The sequence below is a fragment of the Miniopterus schreibersii genome (genome assembly GCF_964146895.1).
Source record: "Miniopterus schreibersii genome assembly, chromosome: 3".
NCBI classification, from domain to species: domain Eukaryota; kingdom Metazoa; phylum Chordata; class Mammalia; order Chiroptera; family Miniopteridae; genus Miniopterus; species Miniopterus schreibersii.
The window spans coordinates 7,606,988-7,625,243 of NC_138103.1; the positions used below are offsets into that span (position 1 = coordinate 7,606,988).

General features: G+C 47.4%; 2 protein-coding genes across 3 annotated transcripts in view; one reads left to right on the top strand and one right to left on the bottom strand.

Annotated features, from left to right (window-relative positions):
- LOC308555136 (nuclear protein 1-like) overlaps positions 1 to 18,256 on the bottom strand; it is a 74,214-nt gene that overhangs the window by 18,039 nt on the left and 37,919 nt on the right. The gene's annotated exons all lie outside the window — the stretch shown is intronic.
- Positions 9,304 to 18,256, top strand: part of LOC308555132 (SAGA-associated factor 29) — a 33,607-nt gene continuing 24,654 nt past the window's right edge. The window contains exon 1 of one of the 2 annotated variants that reach the window (XM_081133008.1): positions 9,304 to 9,486. The gene's annotated coding sequence lies outside the window, so the exon portion shown is untranslated. Of the gene's footprint in view, positions 9,487 to 9,673; positions 9,870 to 18,256 lie in introns of those variants that run through there. The other variant, XM_081133007.1, reaches the window with a different exon arrangement.

Consider the following 18,256-nt stretch of genomic DNA (forward strand, 5'->3'; position numbering starts at 1 on the left):
AAATCTATCGCTTCCTGGGTTCCTAGTGCCTGAGTAACATTGGCACTAAGTTGATTCACCTGATGTGCTGTTTGTATACTTTGAGACAGCGACACGGCCGCGGTGACACTGGCCGCAATGACGGCCACCAGGGCTGTAATGCCTGCAATTAGGAGGCCGATAAATCTCTTGCTCCGCAGGAGGAGCTCGGTGGTCTCTTTGATTACCTGAAGACCTCTATCATTATACCATTCCCCTGAAACATTTACAGGAATCATTACAAAGGTGGGTTGGTACATTACCATAAGTTGATAGTTCAGAGATACATTATACACACAATTACTGATGGTACAATTATTGCATTGGATCTGCCAATATGAGGCATCCCGAATAATATTCAGGGCGCCCACGAGTAGGGCATAGGGCGGTGGGACACAGGCCTGTATTTTACGGAACTGCTGTGTCGGCCCCATGAGGACTGCTGTATTTCCCCGCTCGTCATTGGTATAGATGTCTCCCCCCATGGCAGCAACGAGTCGCCACAGTTGAGTTTGAAATGGCCCCTGGTTCACTGACCAAAAGGACTCAGCAAGGGCCTTCCATTCCGGGCCTGCAGCAGACCAATCATGGATTGGGGACCCCCCGGTTGCATTGATTAGTATACCAAGTTTCCCTCTACAGTTCATCCAATGTGGTTGCTTTGTACGATTGGTGAGATCAGGTTCACAGATAGGCACCCCTTCCGGGGGATTTGTGGCGCTGCCCACAGCGATCTTACTGGGATACCATAGGTCCACATGCCAACGTGTCCAATCTGAAGCCGATGAGACCCAAGGCCGTTGACGGCCATCGAGAGAAAAGACTCCACTGAGTACCGGCAGTAAGGACTCAGACTTAGTGATGCCAATTTTTAAAGCAACCTGCTACCCCGTCGCTTTTTGAAAAGCAGATGGGCTGATTTTTGGCGTGCCCATGATAAGTAAAGTTCGAGGCCTTCACGGGCTGAATATGAATACTGGAATGTCCTCCCACTGCCCAGGTGTCATTGGTGTAAATCACCACCTCCTCATGCTGCCAGGTTACAGGTTGCAGCAATGGAGGACTGGGCAGGTAGGCCCAGTGAACCGCCGCAGAGGCTCCAGGGGCGGCCGCGACCAGGGCTATCATAGCCAGAAACAACCGTTTAGGAGTGACCTCCATTCTCTGGTTCTGCACCATCCTCCTCGCCTGGTCGGTCAGTCGCGCGAGGGTCTCCGTCACCGCGTTCTGGGGCGCTGGGTTCCGTCGAGGCGGGGCTCGGCCGTGCAGGGAGAAGTTTCTCATCCGGTCCTCGAGTGTTCTGGGACGCGTGTCGTACCAGCCTCTCCGGGAGCCACCTCGGCGCTTTGGCATCCTGTGGAAAAACACACACATGCCCTCGGCCCCAGATTAATACCGGATCTGGCCCATGCCAAGCCCCATCAAGCGGATCCTTCCATCTCACCAAGGCTTGGTGCTTAGATGAACTCGGCTGCCAAAGCCTTTGGGCTGCAGAGTGGCCTTCAGCATCCAAAATTAAAAAATTAAGAATAAAAAGAGCATGATTTAACTGATTCTGTGGGGTTGGGGGGTACAGCTCCCCCTTTTTTATTTTAATTAATTGATTTTTGAGGGTGCTGTGCGCACGCTCGACTATGCCTTGGCCCTGTGGGTTGTAAGGGATTCCAGTCTTGCTTTGAATTCCTAGTTGGGCGCAAAAATTCTGAAAACGCTGGCTGGTGTAACCAGGGCCATTATCAGTTTTTATTATTTTAGGTTGTCCTATAATGGCCATGCAGCGTAAGCAGTGAGCAATAACTTGAGTACTAGATTCACCCGGCAAGGCCGAGGCTATTATAAAGCCTGAATATGTGTCTACTGTAACATGAACAAATTTTTGCCTACCAAAACTAGGGATATGGGTGACATCCATTTGCCACAGATGGTTGGGCAGCAGCCCTCGGGGGTTAACTCCATAAGAGGGAACAGTAGTAAGAGCAGGACATGTGGGGCAGTCTTTTACTATTTGACGAGCCGCCTCTCTGGTGATTTTGAATTGGAGTCGGAGAGTATGTGCATTTTGGTGGTGCAGGGCATGGGATGCCTGGGCGGCGGGCACTCCGACGAGGTAAAGTCGGGTAGCTTCATCTGCCCGTCTATTGCCATCAGCTAAAGGCCCAGGTAAATTAGTGTGGGCGCGGATGTGCCCAAAATAACAAGAGTGACTGCGATTTAAAATGGCTGTTTGTATGGCCAGAAATAATTGTTGAACAGTGGAGTTAGTGGTGCCAATAAAGGGCACAGTTTCAATACATGAGAGCCCTCGGACTACATAGTGACTGTCAGATATGATGTTTATAGGCCTGTGTGCAAAGTCAACAAGCACCCGACATACAGCAGCCAATTCCACCTCTTGGGCTGAAGAATAGGGGGTGGTCCATCGGACAACTCGTTGCTCATGCACATAGGCGGCGGTGCCCGATGAAGAGCCATCAGTAAATACCGTGTCAGCATCAGGCAAAGGCTGGTCCGTCACTATCTTAGGAAAGATAACAGAATGCCTGAGAAAAAACTGTAAAAGTTTATCTGGAGGGTAATGATTGTCCACCTGTCCTGGGAATTCAGCTAGAGCAATGCCCCAAGGTGTGCATTTCTGGAATAACCAGTTTATCTGGGCCTGAGAATAAGGCACTAAGATGGCCGCAGGCTCTCGTCCGAAATACCGGCAAGATTCTTCTCGAGCCTGTTGGATAAGAATTGCCACATGCTCGTAATAAGGGGTTAACACTCGAGCAGGTGAAGATGGGAGATGCACCCAGCGGAGTGGGCGGTCCTGCCATAGGACGGCCGTGGGGGAGTGGGTGGTGGCCAGGATGCAGGCATACCAAGGCTTGCTATAATCACAAAAAGTCGCCTGCTGTGATTTTATGGCTGTCTCGACCCTTTGTAGGGCCGCCCGTCCCGCCTGTGTAAGTTGTCTTGGCGAAGACGGGCTTGAGTCACCCTTGAGAATGTCAAACAGGGGTTTTAACTCTCCAGTAGTTAGGCCTAAATAGGGTCTGATCCAATTAATGTCTCCAAGCAGCTTTTGAAAGTCATTTAAAGTACGGAGGTCGTCCACTCTGAGGGACACCTTCTGACAAGAAAATAGGTCAGGCTGAAGATGAAACCCCAAGTAAGCAAATGGTGGGTGGCGCTGCACCTTCTCTGGGGAGATAATTAAACCCTGCTTACTTAAGTCCTGTTCAAGGTCTGCAAAAGCCCTAAGTAAAATTCCTTCCTGACTAGCTGCAATTAATATATCATCCATATAGTGACATAGGTAAACAGTGGGGTAGCCCCGTCGGACTCGGGACAGAGCTGCGGCTACAAATTTTTGACACAAGGTGGGGCTATTTGCCATCCCCTGCGGCAGCACTCTCCACTGGTATCGTTGCATGGGTTCTTTGAAATTTGCTGATGGGACACTAAAAGCAAATCTTTTGCAATCCTGTGGATGAAGGGGAATGGTATAAAAACAGTCTTTCAGGTCAATAATTATTTTGAAAGTGCCTCGGGGGATGGCCGCAGGAGTGGGCAGTCCTGGCTGAAGAGCACCCATAATTTCCATAGTCTCATTAACTTTTCTTAAATCCTGGAGCAATCTCCACTTTCCAGATTTCTTTTTAATAACAAATATGGGGGAATTCCAGGGGGAGTTAGAAGGCTTTATGTGGCCCTGCCGGAGCTGGTCCTGCACCAGGTCTCTAGCGGCAGCTATCTTCTCCTCAGATAGGGGCCATTGATCTACCCACACAGGCTGATCTGATTTCCATGTTATTTTATCAGCGTGGGTAACAGGAATATCAAAGGCCCCACCTAAAAATACCCTAGGCCTGCGCGACTAGGGCGTGGTTGAGGCTGCAAAGGTTCCGTAATTCCATCTCCAGCCTTCCCAAGTCCCTGGTCAGGGAGGAGGCCTTGGTCGAATAGCTGTTGTGTGACTGCTGGATTGGAGCTGTGGAGATATACTCCCATACGCTCCATAACATCTCTCCCCCAGAGATTAACGGGGAGGTCTTCTAGAATATAAGGTTGAAACTCTCCCTGATGTCCCTCATTGTCAGCCCAGGTTAATAATCGTGAACTTATCTTGGGGGCTTTACTTTGGCCGATGCCCTGCAAGTCTGTCATGGCCGGGTGAAGAGGCCATTGGGGAGGCCAATGCTTCTGAGAGAGTACGGAGACATCTGCTCCTGTGTCTAAGATGCCTTTAAAAGGCTTTCCATCAATTAAAAGAACCATCTCTGGCCGTCCCCTTTTTATGGGCTGAATCCAATAAGCATCGGAGGACCCAAAACCTTGGGTTCCCCGTGTTCTTTTTGTCATAATTTTGCCCTGTTCTACGAGGGGCAGTAATACTATCTGGGCGATTCTTTGTCCTTTATTTATGGTGGCCACATTATGAGGAGCATGAGCCAATACTTTTATTTCCCCAGTATAATCTTGATCTATAACTCCAGGTGCGACTAAGAGACCTTTCATGGTGCTGCTACTTCGTCCCAGGAGGAGTCCCACCGTGCCTGGAGGCAGCGGCCCATAGACCCCCGTGGGTATGGTCTGCATTCCCATGGCTGGTGTTAGTACTGCATAGGTGGCGGAACTGAGGTCCAGTCCTGCGCTCCCTGAGGTGGCTCGGAAGAGGTCACAAATGGATTGTTTGCTGGGGGCTTCCCCAAAGTCTCCCCCTGCAGAGCCCCATATGTTTGCGGGGCCTGGGGCTGGCCCCTCCGCCAGTTTCCCGACGGGATGGTGGAGGCGAGGGGCCGTCCCTGCAAGTCTAGCTTCGATTTGCAGTCTCGGGCCCAGTGATTTCCTTTTTTACATCTTGGGCAGAGGCCAGGACTAGGTCCTTGCGGCGGTCCTGCGGGCGCAGGGCGGCCTCCAGCGGCTCTTTGAGGACATTCACGAGTAAAGTGTCTAGCAGCCGCGATACAAAATCCTGATATAATTCATCTGCACCCTGTCTAATTTTTGTCAAATCCATAGTAACGTTTTTGGTAGTGGGTAATTTTTTCCACGCTCTTTTGGCTGCAGCTGCCATTTGCGCATAAGTCCCCATCCCATACTGAAGTTGGGCCGGTGTATCAGCAAAAGGGCCGTCCCCTAAGAGCCCTTGCAAATCTGAGGGTATATTATTGCGCAGGTTAAGGCGATGTACTTTCTCACACTGCTCTGTGTACTCAGATTTCCACAGTAAATAATCCCCTCCCGACAGACATGCTCTGGCCAATAGTTTCCAATCATTGGGACACATAGTATATTCTGTGTCCAGGGCGTCTAGAATGGCCTCTGTGTAAGGTGCCGTGGGCCCGTATTGGGCACAGGCGAGCTTGAGTTCCTTCAATTTTTTAAAATCCATAGGCCCATAAAGTCTGTTCGGGGGATTGTTTCCCTGAGCGGGCTGTTCAAAAATTGGGTAGCATATGGATGCTTCTTCCTCAAAGCCTTCTAAGGACTCTCCCTGCTGCCGCGCCTGAGCTAAGGTTAATTGGAGCGATGATCTGGGTGGAATCTCTGTCTTTACTTTACCCCATCCGGGGTCGTTGATTTGACCCGGCCCTTTCTGTGCTAGGGCGAGCAGGGCGCGCTCTTGGGGGCCAAGCACTCTGAACCCTACCGATCCTGTAGGTGATGAGGCAGTCCCCGCCGCGGCAGCGCCAGGCCCTGTCCCGGGGTAACTAGGGGGGTCTTGTTTAAGGTCTATCGGCGGGGGGTCATCAGTACCTCCTCTCCGCCCGCCAGAGTCTGGACCCTGCAAGAGATCTCTCATCTGCTGTAACATTCCCTGCATTATGTCCTGCATTTCCTCCGCGGTAACTGCGGAGGGGGTAGGGCCAGACCTTTTTGTGCATTCCTCTGAAAGGAATGCAAACTCCCCATATCTCTCTCTCTCATATACTGCAGCGGCTTCTTCAAGATCTCCCTCTTCCTTTGGGGTTAGTCTATCAGGCCGGCTATTGCCAACAAGAGGCCCCGGCTCAAGCGGGGGAGCGGTGGCCACATCCTTAGAGTGTGGATCTTTCACAGAGTCAGCACGGACCTCTAGGGGAGGATTCATGCGGGTGCCTTCATGGCGTGGGTCAAGGCTGTCCCTAACCAAATTCCAAAGAGAAAAAGTTTCTACTGGCATCTTTTGGGGTCCATGGGCCTGAAAATATCCCTGCAAGCGTTCTCCTACCTTATTCCAAGTTTCTAAACTCACTGTGCCCTCTTCAGGGAACCAGGGGCACACTTCCTCCACAAACTGCAAAAATGTACGCAGTTGTGAGGTACTAACCTTAGCGCCCCTAGAACGGAGCATCGTTTTTAAGACTTGTGCGAACAGCATCCTACTATTCTCCTGTCCCATGATTTCTTACTCCCGATATACTGACCGCCCTCCCTGCTACTGCGATTTCACTTACCCAGTAGCGTTGTGCACGTCCCCCGAGCGGTGTCCTCTACCATCGTCCCAGGTTTTCAGGTCCCTGTTCGGGCGCCACTTGCCGGGGCCAGCCGGCAGGCGAACGAGGACCTGATTGAGGGGGTGAGGATTAGAAAAGAAAGACACAGAGAAAAGAATGGGATCCGGAGGGCTGCAGCCAAAGCAGAGCTGAGTTGAGCTGAGCCAGGCTGGGCCCCGAGTTTATTGATTACATGCTTTTTATAGTACACCCAAACAATACCCCAAGCAGTGACCGTTACACAATTCCAACTCCTGCACGTCCGCACTTGTTTATCGAGACTGGATGTCTCCAGGTAAAGTCATAAATCTCTTGTGCAAGGCTTCTACTTCCCTAAAGCAATGGTTAATCTTTAAACTAAGCTACAGGGGGTAGAGGTGCTGGCTCAACCGACCCACCCTGCGGGTCAACGTGCCAGAGATTTCTCTCTAAGGCGGCGCTAGGGTTGGCGAGCCCCTGGCGATATTCCAGGGCAGCACCCTACCAGGGAGACTATTCATGAGGGGCAGCCAGCCGGCTCCCCACAGTCCTGCTGAGCTGCAGACCAAATTGTATAGCAGTCACGCCACCAAAATGCTTCCCCCTCAATGTCCCTCCCTGGGCAGCGATTACATCTTCATTTACTCTTTATCTAACAAACATTTATTTTATTTGCCAGGCACTAGGCTAAGTGCTAAAGATACGGTGATGAGCATAAACAGATATGAGCCCAGCCTGCATGGAATTTATAATGTAGGGGAAGAGGGATAGGACAGACATGAATCAAATTGTCACAAATGCAAAACTGTCACAATTGCAGGAAGTCTACAGTTGCTCTGAGAGACTATAATAGAGGGATTTGGCCCAGCCGAGGAGATCTGAAGGTGAGAAGGAGATATGGAGGGAAAGGAGAGGGAAATGTGCTCCAGGCAGCCTTCGCAGAGGCCATGGAGAAGGCAGGGGGGTGGCAGGTATGAGAGACCTGAAGACTGAGAAAGCTGAGATGGATTGTAAGAGGAGGAGTTGCAGCAGGAGACAGGGGCGCCAGAACACGAACACACTTGAATTTTAAGATTTCTCTAGCCAGAATGGATGAGGGGAGACAATTTAAGAGGCTATATTATTCAGTCCTATTAGTGGATATACATCCCCCCTCAAAATACCCACACAGGCCACAAGGGGCATGCATGAGCTGTTCATAGTGGCAGGCCCATCACCCTGGGTCTGAATAACTAAAATGTGGGTGCCCACTATGAAATATTGCACAGTTGTTCTAAGTAACAGACTAAGTATGTACACAGCAACAACAACAGGTCTTAAAAGCATGGTACTGAGTGGAAAGAGTAAGAAATAGAGTGACGTTTATAGCACAGTACCATTTAGGTAAATTAAAAATACGTGCACACTAAACAACACATGTTTTCCAAAGACACTCCCACACACCATTGGGGAAGGTGGCAGGAGTGGAGAAAAAAGGCCATAAACACAGAAAATAGGAGAGAGGCCATGCAGAGCCCAATGATGACAGTGTGTCATAAAGTGAGAAATGAGTAATTCAACCTCTGCATGCAGGATTTTAAAAAACAAGACGTTTTTGTAGTTGTTCAGGCAAGAGTGGAGGTACCTTGGACTAGGTTGGATGTGATGGACATGAAAAGTGGATTGACTATGTTGTACCAATGAACACATGTAAAGCACTTCAACGGTGCCTGATACGTAGTAAGTGCCCAACAAATGCAAGCTATTCTTGTTTTTATACTGCAGACGCTTAGTGATGGATTGACTATGTAAGGGGAGGGAAAGGGTGATGCCAAGGATAACTCCCAAGTGCTGGATCCGGCCGTTGTTCCCAAGTGGAAAGTGAAAAGCAAGGACCCACAATTCTGTTTGAGGAATTCCGATGTGAAGGGAAAGAGAGTTATCCCTTACATGTGGACAATACTCTAAAACACTTTTTAAAAATTAATCAAGTAAAAGAGGTTTATTGTAGAAACACCAGAAATTACAAATAAATTCAAACAAATTATTGTGAGTCCCAAATATCTCCTGTGGAGCAACTAAGGTCCATATTCAGAAATTATAAGATACTAGCATGTGTGAAATCCCTGCTAGCATAAGTCTCATTAAATGCAGGATACAGAGCTGAGACTGGGTAAGTGGTCAAACCATTCATTGAGGTAGACGCCCCAGAAAGGACAGAACGCTTGATGGACGAAAGTGATGCACGAAGTTGTGGGCTGAAACAGTGTGTTGAAGTTTGAGATTCTCCTCTGAAAACAAAAGTATTGAGGGCGTACTATGTGCCAGACACTGTGCTAGGTACTGGGACTACATAGGTGAACAAAACAGATGATCCTAACCTCACCGAGTTGGCCAGAATACCAAATATTCAAGCAGGTATAAACTTTGGGCGGGGTTATGTAAGAAATTGTAAGATACTAGTATGTAAACCATTACACTTAAATGTTTGCTCACATTCTTAATATGTTCCTGCGGAGGTTCCCTAAAAGCGCGATTTCTGGGTCTACAGATTTGCTTGTTTCAAAATTATTTTTAAAAAATTAGACTTTTTTGTTCACAGCAAAATTGAGGCACAAAACAGAGTTCTCATATACCCACTGCTCCCCCTCAACAGTCTTCTTGGACTTTTGCTGTTTTTAGTGTTGTCGTTTTTTAATGATTCTTTTACAGAGGCTTTGGGGAATGAAAAAGGATACTAAAAACACAAAAGGACTTTGGTTTGTTAAAAATAAGGTTAAGCGGAAGAGTCGGGAAGTGTGTGAAAGAAAAACTACATTTCCCAAGGTTCCGCGCGGCACGTCACAGGGAACGGGCGGCGCACGCACAGAGGGGTCCTCTCGCCGCAACCCAGCTCTTAAAAGGGAAGAAGCGTGGTTCTCGACGTGCCGCGAACCTTCGAACGCAAGCGCGTTGTTATCGACAGACTTTGGAAAGCGTCTGAGGGACGCGCCTACGCCCGCTCTCGCAATTCCCGGCGCGACGCGCTTGTTCGGCCCGTGGGTCGGTAGGTGGGGACGGGTCGCGATCTGGGACCCCGGGAGAATGGCGGGAGCGGAGGGCTGCGGCCCTCCAGCTGCGTCCCCGTCCCCGGCCTCGCTGACGCTGAGGTGGCGCCGGAGAGGCGGTGCGCACGCGCCAGGTCTCCCGGGGCGGGGGCTCGGGAGGCCGGGCCCACGGGGCCTTTGGGGTCTGCGCCTGCGCCCGCTGGTCCCACGGGCGGAGCCTGGTGCGGGCGCCCGCGAAGGTGGGCTGCTCCGCCGCGGTGCGAGGAGACGGGGGCTGAGGCTGGGCTTCCAACCCCGGCAGTTTTTACCGCATCCTGAGGCTGCGCCGCTCTTACGGAACCGCCTCGTTCTCCCTCCGTGCGCCGCCTCTGCCTTCCCTCAGGTGCCCGCCCCCGTTTCAGCCAGAGCCCCGGTCTCCACTCGCCAGCACGTTCTCTGCCCCGAGCCTCTCGAACCCACTCCAGTCAGGCCTCGGCCCACACCACGCCCCTGGGCGAGCTCTTTGTCAGGGCACCGACGACCCCTGGGTCGCCAGATGCCGGGTTGGGCTCTCAGCGCCGGCCCTTCGGGGGCGCCTTCCTCCCGCGGCGGGGCGGCCTCTCCGCCGGTGTCCTCGCCCCTCTTCCCGTCAGGGTTGTGCTGGCCTCAGGCCTCACGCTCATCTCTTCCCAGCTTTCACTTCCGAGGAGGTTTCCATCGCAGGCTGTAAATACAAATACCGTCTGTTGCGACACCTATCAGGTTTCCGTCCTCACACCCAGTGCTCTATCTTTACCTCCAGGGTTTCATTATATTCTGCTCTCTTGGGGCATCTCTTAAGTAACTGAAATTTTGAGCTGTCCCCATCCCCGTCCTTCCCCCACTTCCGGCTCCTCGAGCCAAACACCTTGCTATTCCTGGTGTCTTTTGCCTCCCCTCTCCTCCCCCTGCACCAGTCTGTTAGCACATGTTTATCCTTGAGGCTTTGCAGTTTCGCTGCTGGGTGTTTAATGGTACGTATTCTCTTTGGCACTTGGTCCTTTCTGCCTGAGAATTTGTTTTCAGCTCTTTGACATTCTCGTCATTATTGAGACTTATCTATTTCTCTGCGTTCTGCTCTATATGGTCCTTTTAGAGCGTTGGTTTCACCTACAGATAAGTATGTGGACTATTTGTTTAACATCTGTGTTTCTTTCTGGACTTTAAGTTCCCTAAAAGCAAGGCAGGGACTGTTTGTCTCTCTCACTGTTATATATCCCACATGCCTGGCGCCAGAGTAGGTGCTAGATAAATGCTGTTAAATGAATGAGTTTATAAAAGGGAAGTACCTCTTCTCCATAGGTGGAAAGGAGACAGCCCCTCTTAGAATATGTTGGTAGTAACGGATTTGTCTCTGCAGTGGGGAAGAAGGTACTGAATAGCCCAGCCTCAGACTTGTTGCTGTATTTATAACTTGAAAGACTGTTTTAAGAGGTTTCCAGGATTCGGTTCAGCAGTCTGTTTTGAGGACTAATCTGTTGCCAGGCCCTGTGCTAATCGCTGGGAATAGGAAATGAATAAAACGGCATCCCACTCTGCTAAGAGCTCACAGTTTGGCGGGAGAGACAAGTAAGTGAAACATTTAGTCTTTCCTTGTATATGTGACAAGTGCAAGAATGAAAGTTTGTGTATGGTGCTTTGGAAGTTTTGATTGCCCTTGGCATTGGGGCAGATCCCCCTGCCAGTCATTTCTGGCTGTAAGCAGCTTTGTTCTTTACCCCAGTATGCCATACAGATATTTTCATGTTCCCTGTGCTATGGTGTAAAACGGTTGGCCAGTATTGCTATAAAAGTGTCAACGTTTCTGCCATTTGATTAGGACCCTGAATGATGAGTAAATTTGTGAGATCCAGAGAAGAAGGGGAAGGATTAAAGGGCATTTCAGGGAAGCATAACAGGGCAGGTTTCACAGAAGCATGGAAGTCTGTGCTTGTTTGAGATGGGGGCGCTGGAATTGTTCAGCATGGGCATTGTAGCGTAGGGTCAGTAGGAGAAGGCTGTTTGGGAGGTGCTATCCAGGATCTGAAGCAATGCCTTTGAAAGTGTTTTATAAACCACAGTGGCCCAACAATGAGGCACCCTGTTCTCACTGGGTAGCTTCATTACAGTCCATAGCTTTTAGTTTTTAGTTATTTATTTAATTTTTTAAATTTATCTTTATTGTTGAAAGTATTACAGGTGTCCCATTTATCCCTCTAATTGACCCTCTCCACCGCATTCCCATCCCCTCCCCAGGACTTCACCCCATTATGGACTGTCCATGGGTTATGCCTATATGCATATAACGTCCTTGGTTAATCTCTTCCCACCCTCCACCCTTCTTCCCTCTTTCCTTTGAAATATGATCATCTGTTGCATGCGTCAATGTCTCTGGATCCATTTCGTTTGTCAGATTCTTTTGTTCATTAGCTTCTTCTTAAAGAAGACCCTTCAGCATTTCACATAGTACTGGTCTGGTGGTGATGAACTTCTTTAGCTTTTCCTTGTCTGAGAAGCTTTTTATCTGACCTTCAGTTCTAAATGATAGCTTTGGTGGGTAGAGCAATCTTGGTTGTAGTTCCATGTTTTTCATCACTTTCAATATTTCTTGCCACTCTCTTCTGGCCTGCAAGGTTTCTGTTGAGAAGTCAGCTGACAAGTCTTATGGGTGCTCCCTTGTAGGTAACTAACTGCTTTTCTCTTGCTGCTTTTAAGATTCTCTCTTTGTCTTTAACCTTTGGCATTTTAATTATGATGTGTCTTGCTGTGGGCTTCTTTGGGTTCCGGTTGTTTGGGACTCTCTGTGCTTCCTGGACTGGTAAGTCTGTTTTGTTCCCCAGGTAGGGGAAGTTTTCTGTAATTACTTTTTCAAATAGGTTTTCAAGTTCTTGCTCTCTTTCTTCTCCCTCTGGTATCCTAATAATTACGAATGTTGGGCCTCTTGAAGTTGTCCCAGAGACTACTTACACTATCTTCATATTTCTGAATTCTTTTTTCTCTTTTCTTTTCTGGTTGGGTGCTTTTTGTTTCCTCATGTTCCAAATTGCTGATTTGATTCTCAGAGTCCTCTACTCTACTGTTGATTCCCTGTAAATTATTCTTCATTTCAGTTTGTGTAGCCTTCATTTCAAATTGGTACTTTATTATGTCATTGATTTTTCTCAATTATTTTTGTAAAACTCTTACTAATATGGTTAAGCATCTTTATAACCAAAATTCTGAACTCTGTATCTGTTAGCTTGCTTGGATCTATTTCATTTAGTTCCTCTTCTGGAGATTTCTTCTGTTCTTTCCTTTGTGACATGTTTCTTTGCCTCCACATTTTGGCTGCTTCCAGGTGTTTGTTTCTATGTGTTAGGTAGAGTGGCTTTGTGTAGTAGGTGTCCTGTAGGGTCCTGTGGCTCAGCCTCCCCATTCACCTGAGCTGGGCCTTCTAGGTGCTCCCCTGTGTGGGGTGTGCGCACTGACTGCCCTGTTGTAGTTGAGCCTTGGTTGCTGTTGGCGTCATTGGGAGGAATTGACCCCCAGGCCACTTGGCTGTGAGGACCAGCTGCAGCTACAGCCAGAGAGCTCTTGTGCTGGAGACACCCCTATTGAGCAGGATTTATTTCAGTGGAGCTTTGGTGTTCACCAAGTGTGCCCCTTGAGTATGTCACTCGTGGATGTGGTAGGGTTGTAATCCAGTGTGGCCAAGTCTGACCACCAGGTGCACTGTCTCTGGGGCCTCTGGGGAGGTGCAAAGTCAGCCTCTGCCAGTACCTTGCCCAGGGCCAGCCAGCATGAGCTACACAGCAAACCGTAGTTGGCTGCTACTTGTGCTAGGCTTGGTGGTGTCCAGGAGAGGCCAAGCTATGAGCCAATGCAGGCTGCCGCTAGAGCCAGGCCAGGGGCCACTTATCAAGACATATGAGGGCTCGCTGCTACTTATTTGAGAGATTTTAGGAAAGTCCTAACCATAAGGCGCGGGAGGCCACTTGCACAGAAAAACCACTGGAAATGGCTTGGATGAGCTTGCAGGTGGGGAGGGGCGGGGTCTCGAGGAATCACCGGGGCCTGGCCAAAGGTGTGAGTCAGGTGCTGGAGATTCAAATATGGCGCCTTCCTGCCGGCTGTGTGCGGGGAGGACTAACCTAAGGAGCAATGGCCTCTGCCAGCTCTTCTCTCTGGGAGAAAGCTGCCCCTCCAGCTCTCACCCCAATTGCAGGCAGGTTATTTCCTCCCCAAGTGTCCCAGGTTCCTTTCAAGCTGCTCCCCGACGCTGGGGCTCAGAGGGAGCACGTCTGAGTGAGTCCGTGCGCGGGCCCTTTTAGAGGAGCTGCCGGGAATTCTGGCACCCTCTGGGACCCTCAGCAACAGTCTACGCTGGTTTTCACAGCCCGAAGTTGTGGGAATTTCTCTTCCCGTCCCTGGAGCCCTGGGCTGGGGGGCCTGATGTGGGGCTGGGACCCCTCACTCCTCCCGGGAAATCTCCGCTGCCGAGATGTCCTCCCCGGTTTAAATGGCAGCCCCGGGTGTGGGGCCGCGGCCGCGTCTCTGGGATTCAGCCCCATCCACCCATGTCTGCGCCCCTCCTACAGGTCTTGGTGCTTTTTCAGTTCCCTGGTTGTAGGGCTTCTGTTCACCTGGATTTCAGGAGTTTCTGATGATGGTTGTTCTGTATTTCAGTTGTAATTTTGTTGTGGTTGTGGGAGGCAGCGGTTGTAGCTGTTACCTACGCTGCCATCTTTTTTCGGGCCATTCCATAGCTTTTAGTGACCAACTTTCTGGAGCTAGAAGCAGAGACATTTGATAAGTCACAGGCCTTATTTTTAAAATTTTTTTTCTTTTTTTCTGATTTCTAAATTTGTATACAAAGATTCTTACAAAGGTTTAAAAAGTGATTCTCATTTAGATTTTTGATGAATTGTCTGCACTAGAAAAAATAGTTTATGTCTCTTCAGGATTTGTGGTCACTGTATCCATGGAGCAGAAGGTAGTCTGGTGAACATGCACCAGTGGGAGTTGGATGTTGATGATAAGGGCTTTTTGAGCCCTTAAGGCTCACTTAGGTTGTAGAGTCAGACAAATCTGGATTTGAATTGCACTTCTGCCACTTTGTACCTGCATGACCTTGATAAAGTCATTTATTTCTCCACAGTACTAAATGAATAGTACTTTCTTTGCAGGATTGTTAGAAAAGTTAAATAGGATAACCTACATAAACATGCTTATTAGCATATGGTAGATACTCAGTAAGGAATAGCTGTCATTATTACCTTTATTTTTCTACCTCTTTTTTTCAGATGCCACAATAAATCACCATCAGTGTAATCTTAATAACCTAACAGATGAGTGGCAGTTTACAATAGACTGATGCATCTATTTGCATTATCTCTTTTGCTATTGAATTTGTGAAGTTGTGACAGAACTTGGAATTGGAAGGAAGAGCATAGGTTTTAGAACTTTCAGTCTTGGAATCCCAGCTTAGTTACCAGTATTTCCTAACTGAGTTGCCTAGCATAACTTAACCTATCTGAACTTCTGTTGTCCCAGATAGAAAGAGGGTGTGCCTGTAGGATTGCTATAAGGTTGAAAAGAGAATCACCTGTGTAAGGTCCAGTACAGAAGCATGGTAGGTCCTGGGGGGAAAATATCATTTTCTCCTTAACTTTTTAAAACAATTAATGAATGTAGATTCTTATTGATGGTGGCTGGATTGAAGGATGGGATCTAAGTGTAGGGCTTTAGATGCTTTTCTTCCCTTTGATTCAGAACAAAGCTCGTATTGTCTTAAGCCCTATGGGATTAATTTTAGAGTGGTGTAAGTATAGGATATTTGGATTTGTATGATGCCTTGGCTGATAGTAGAGGGGCTACAGTGCTGCTTTAGGTGTTTAGCAGTTCACGTATAGTTCCTTTCTGCAACCTTTGTCCCTAAGTATTACTTCTTAGTTGTCAAACTTCTCAGTTGCAGATAAGAAAAAGCTAACCCAAACACTAGCCCAGGTGGAAAAGGGGTATACGTGCTTCAGGCACGGCAATATCCAGAAGACTAAAGTATGTCACTGGCATTTTCTGTCTCTCAGCTCTGCTTTCCTCCATGTTGGTTTCTCTCTCAGATAGGCAAAGCCTCTATCAGTTCCAGGCTTCTGTGCTACTCTTTTAACCAACAACTGAAAGAAGATATCTCTTTGCAGATAACTCTAGCAAAAGATCTGAAATTAATTTTTGGCCAGACTTGGGTCACATGATGGTCAGGGAGAATGTAATATTTTCATTGGCGCAGGCAGTACACCCATCCTTGGAGCCAAGGTGAGGGGCAGTTTTCCAAAAAGAAATTGTAGTGCTGTTATCAAAATGGAGAAAAGGTGCCAGGCAAGACATTCCGAGGTTGCTACAGGCCAGCCTTCACGCAAATAATGAATATTTAACTCTTCACAAAATATTGGGAGGAGAAAAACCACTATTTGAAGGTATTGGAGAGTAGCCAGAAGCAGGTAGTAACTGGTCAGGAGATGACACCCAGAAGACAGCAATGATACCGGTGAGTTTCCTATGACAAAGGTGCATCTTGGAAAGAAGATAGCCACAGAGGTGTTCCAAATCTTTATATAAAAGTAGTTTTGGGTGTGGCAAACACACAATACACTGCACAGGTGATATGTTGTAGAATTGTGCACCTGAAACCTGTATAATTTTGTTAACCAATGTCAACCCAATAAATTCAATAAAAAAGGAAAAACAAAAAAAGTAGTTTTACCCAAATGTCCATCTACTGATGAATAAACAAAATGAGGTATATCCATGCAATGGAATATTATTAAACCAGAAAAGGAATGATGTACTGATACGACATGGAAAACATTATGCTAAGTGAAAGAAGCAAGTCATAAAAGGCTGCATCTGTATGATTTGGTTGTATGAAGTGTCTAAAATAGGCAAATCCATAAAGGCAGAAACAGAATAATGGTTTCCAGCGACTAACAGGAGGAGGGAATGGGGAGTGACTGCTGATGGGTAAAAGTTTCATATAGGGGTGTTGAAAATATCCAAAGATAATGGTGATGGTTACACAATTTTGTGAATATACTAAAAAATGAAAAACGACACACAACAACACTGAATTGAACACTTTAGAAGAGTGAATTATATGGTATGTGAATTATATGTAAATTAAGCTGTTATTTTCATTCTTATTTTTTTAAAATATATCTTTATTAATTTCAGACAGAGGACGAGAAAGAGAGAAACATCATTGATGAGAGAGTCATTGATCAACTGTCTCCTGCGCACCCCCTACTAGGGATCAAGCCTGCACTTGGGCTTGTGCCCTGACCAGGAATCAGACTGCGATCTCCTGGATTATAGGTCGATGCTCAACCGCTGAGCCCCGCCATCTGGCCAAGCTATTATTTTTAAAATCTGCCAGACTTCTGAACTGGACAAGCATTGGGCACAGTCCAAGCAGTTTGGCCAAAGCTGAAAAAGCTGTACAGATTCAGCTGATGCCTACCACAGGGAGTTTGAGTTCTGCTGTGTTTAACTGTTTGGTAAAACAAAACAAAAATAAGACTTTTTAGAAGAGCATAACAGAATCCAGAGTCATTCATAATGGCCAGGATGCAATTCAAAATTATTAGACACAAGAAACAAAAATATGAAGTATATTCACACAAAAAAAGCATTCTATGGAGATCAACCCCAAGATGAGCCAGTGTTATTAACAAGAATTTTAAAGCAGTTATTAAAACTGTGTTCAAGTATGTAAATAGGCTTATAATGAGTGGACAGACACAAAATCTCAGCAGAGAAATAGAAACTAAAATAGAAACAAATGGAAATTCTAGAACCAAAAATTCAGATATCTGAAATAAAGACTTTACTAATGGGGTTAAGAGCATATTGGAGTGAGATATTATATGGATAAGAAATACCATTGACCTTTACCTTACACCAAACATAGAAATTGATCTGAGATGGATTATAAACTTAAAAGCCAAAGCTACAGAATATCTGGAAGAAAACAGAAGAGCATCTTTGTTACCTGGGAACACAGAAAGCAATAATCATGAAAGAAAAACTTTGATAGACTTAAAGCTTAAAATTCTGTTAATCAAAAGACACCACCACTAAGTTGAATAGGCAAGCCACAAACTAGGGGAAAGAATTTTCAAAATTTACATCTGACAGAAGACACATATCCTGAATATATGACAAACATTGAAAAATAAGTAAACCCTGGCCAGTGTCTCTCAGTGGTTAGAGCATCACCCTGCACACCAAAGGGTTGCTGGTTTGATCCCAGTCAAGGGCACATAGTTGCAGATTCAGTCCCTGGCCCCAGGCAGGGCTCGTGCAGGAGGCAGCTAATTGATGTGTTCCTTTTACATCGCTCTTTCTCTCTCCCCCTCCTTGTCTCCCCCCCCCCCCGCCCATCCCGCCCTCACTTCCATTCTCTAAAAATCAATGGAAAAAATATCCTTGGGTGAGGATTAACAGAAACAACATAAATCAATAATAAAAAGACAACCTAGTTAAGACACGGGCTAAACACCTGAACAGATTCGCCATAAAGGAAGCCAGATAAGCACATGGGAAGGTGCCCAACACTGATAGTCACCAGCGAAGAATAAATTAAAACCACAATGCAGCACTTCACACTGGCGAGGGTGGCTCAAGTTTTAAATAAAATAAAAGTGACCACACTGTGATGCCCAGGATATAGAGCAACTGGAAATCCGTACATTGCTGGGAGTGGAAAATGGTGCAACTACTCAGGAAAAGGGTCTGGCA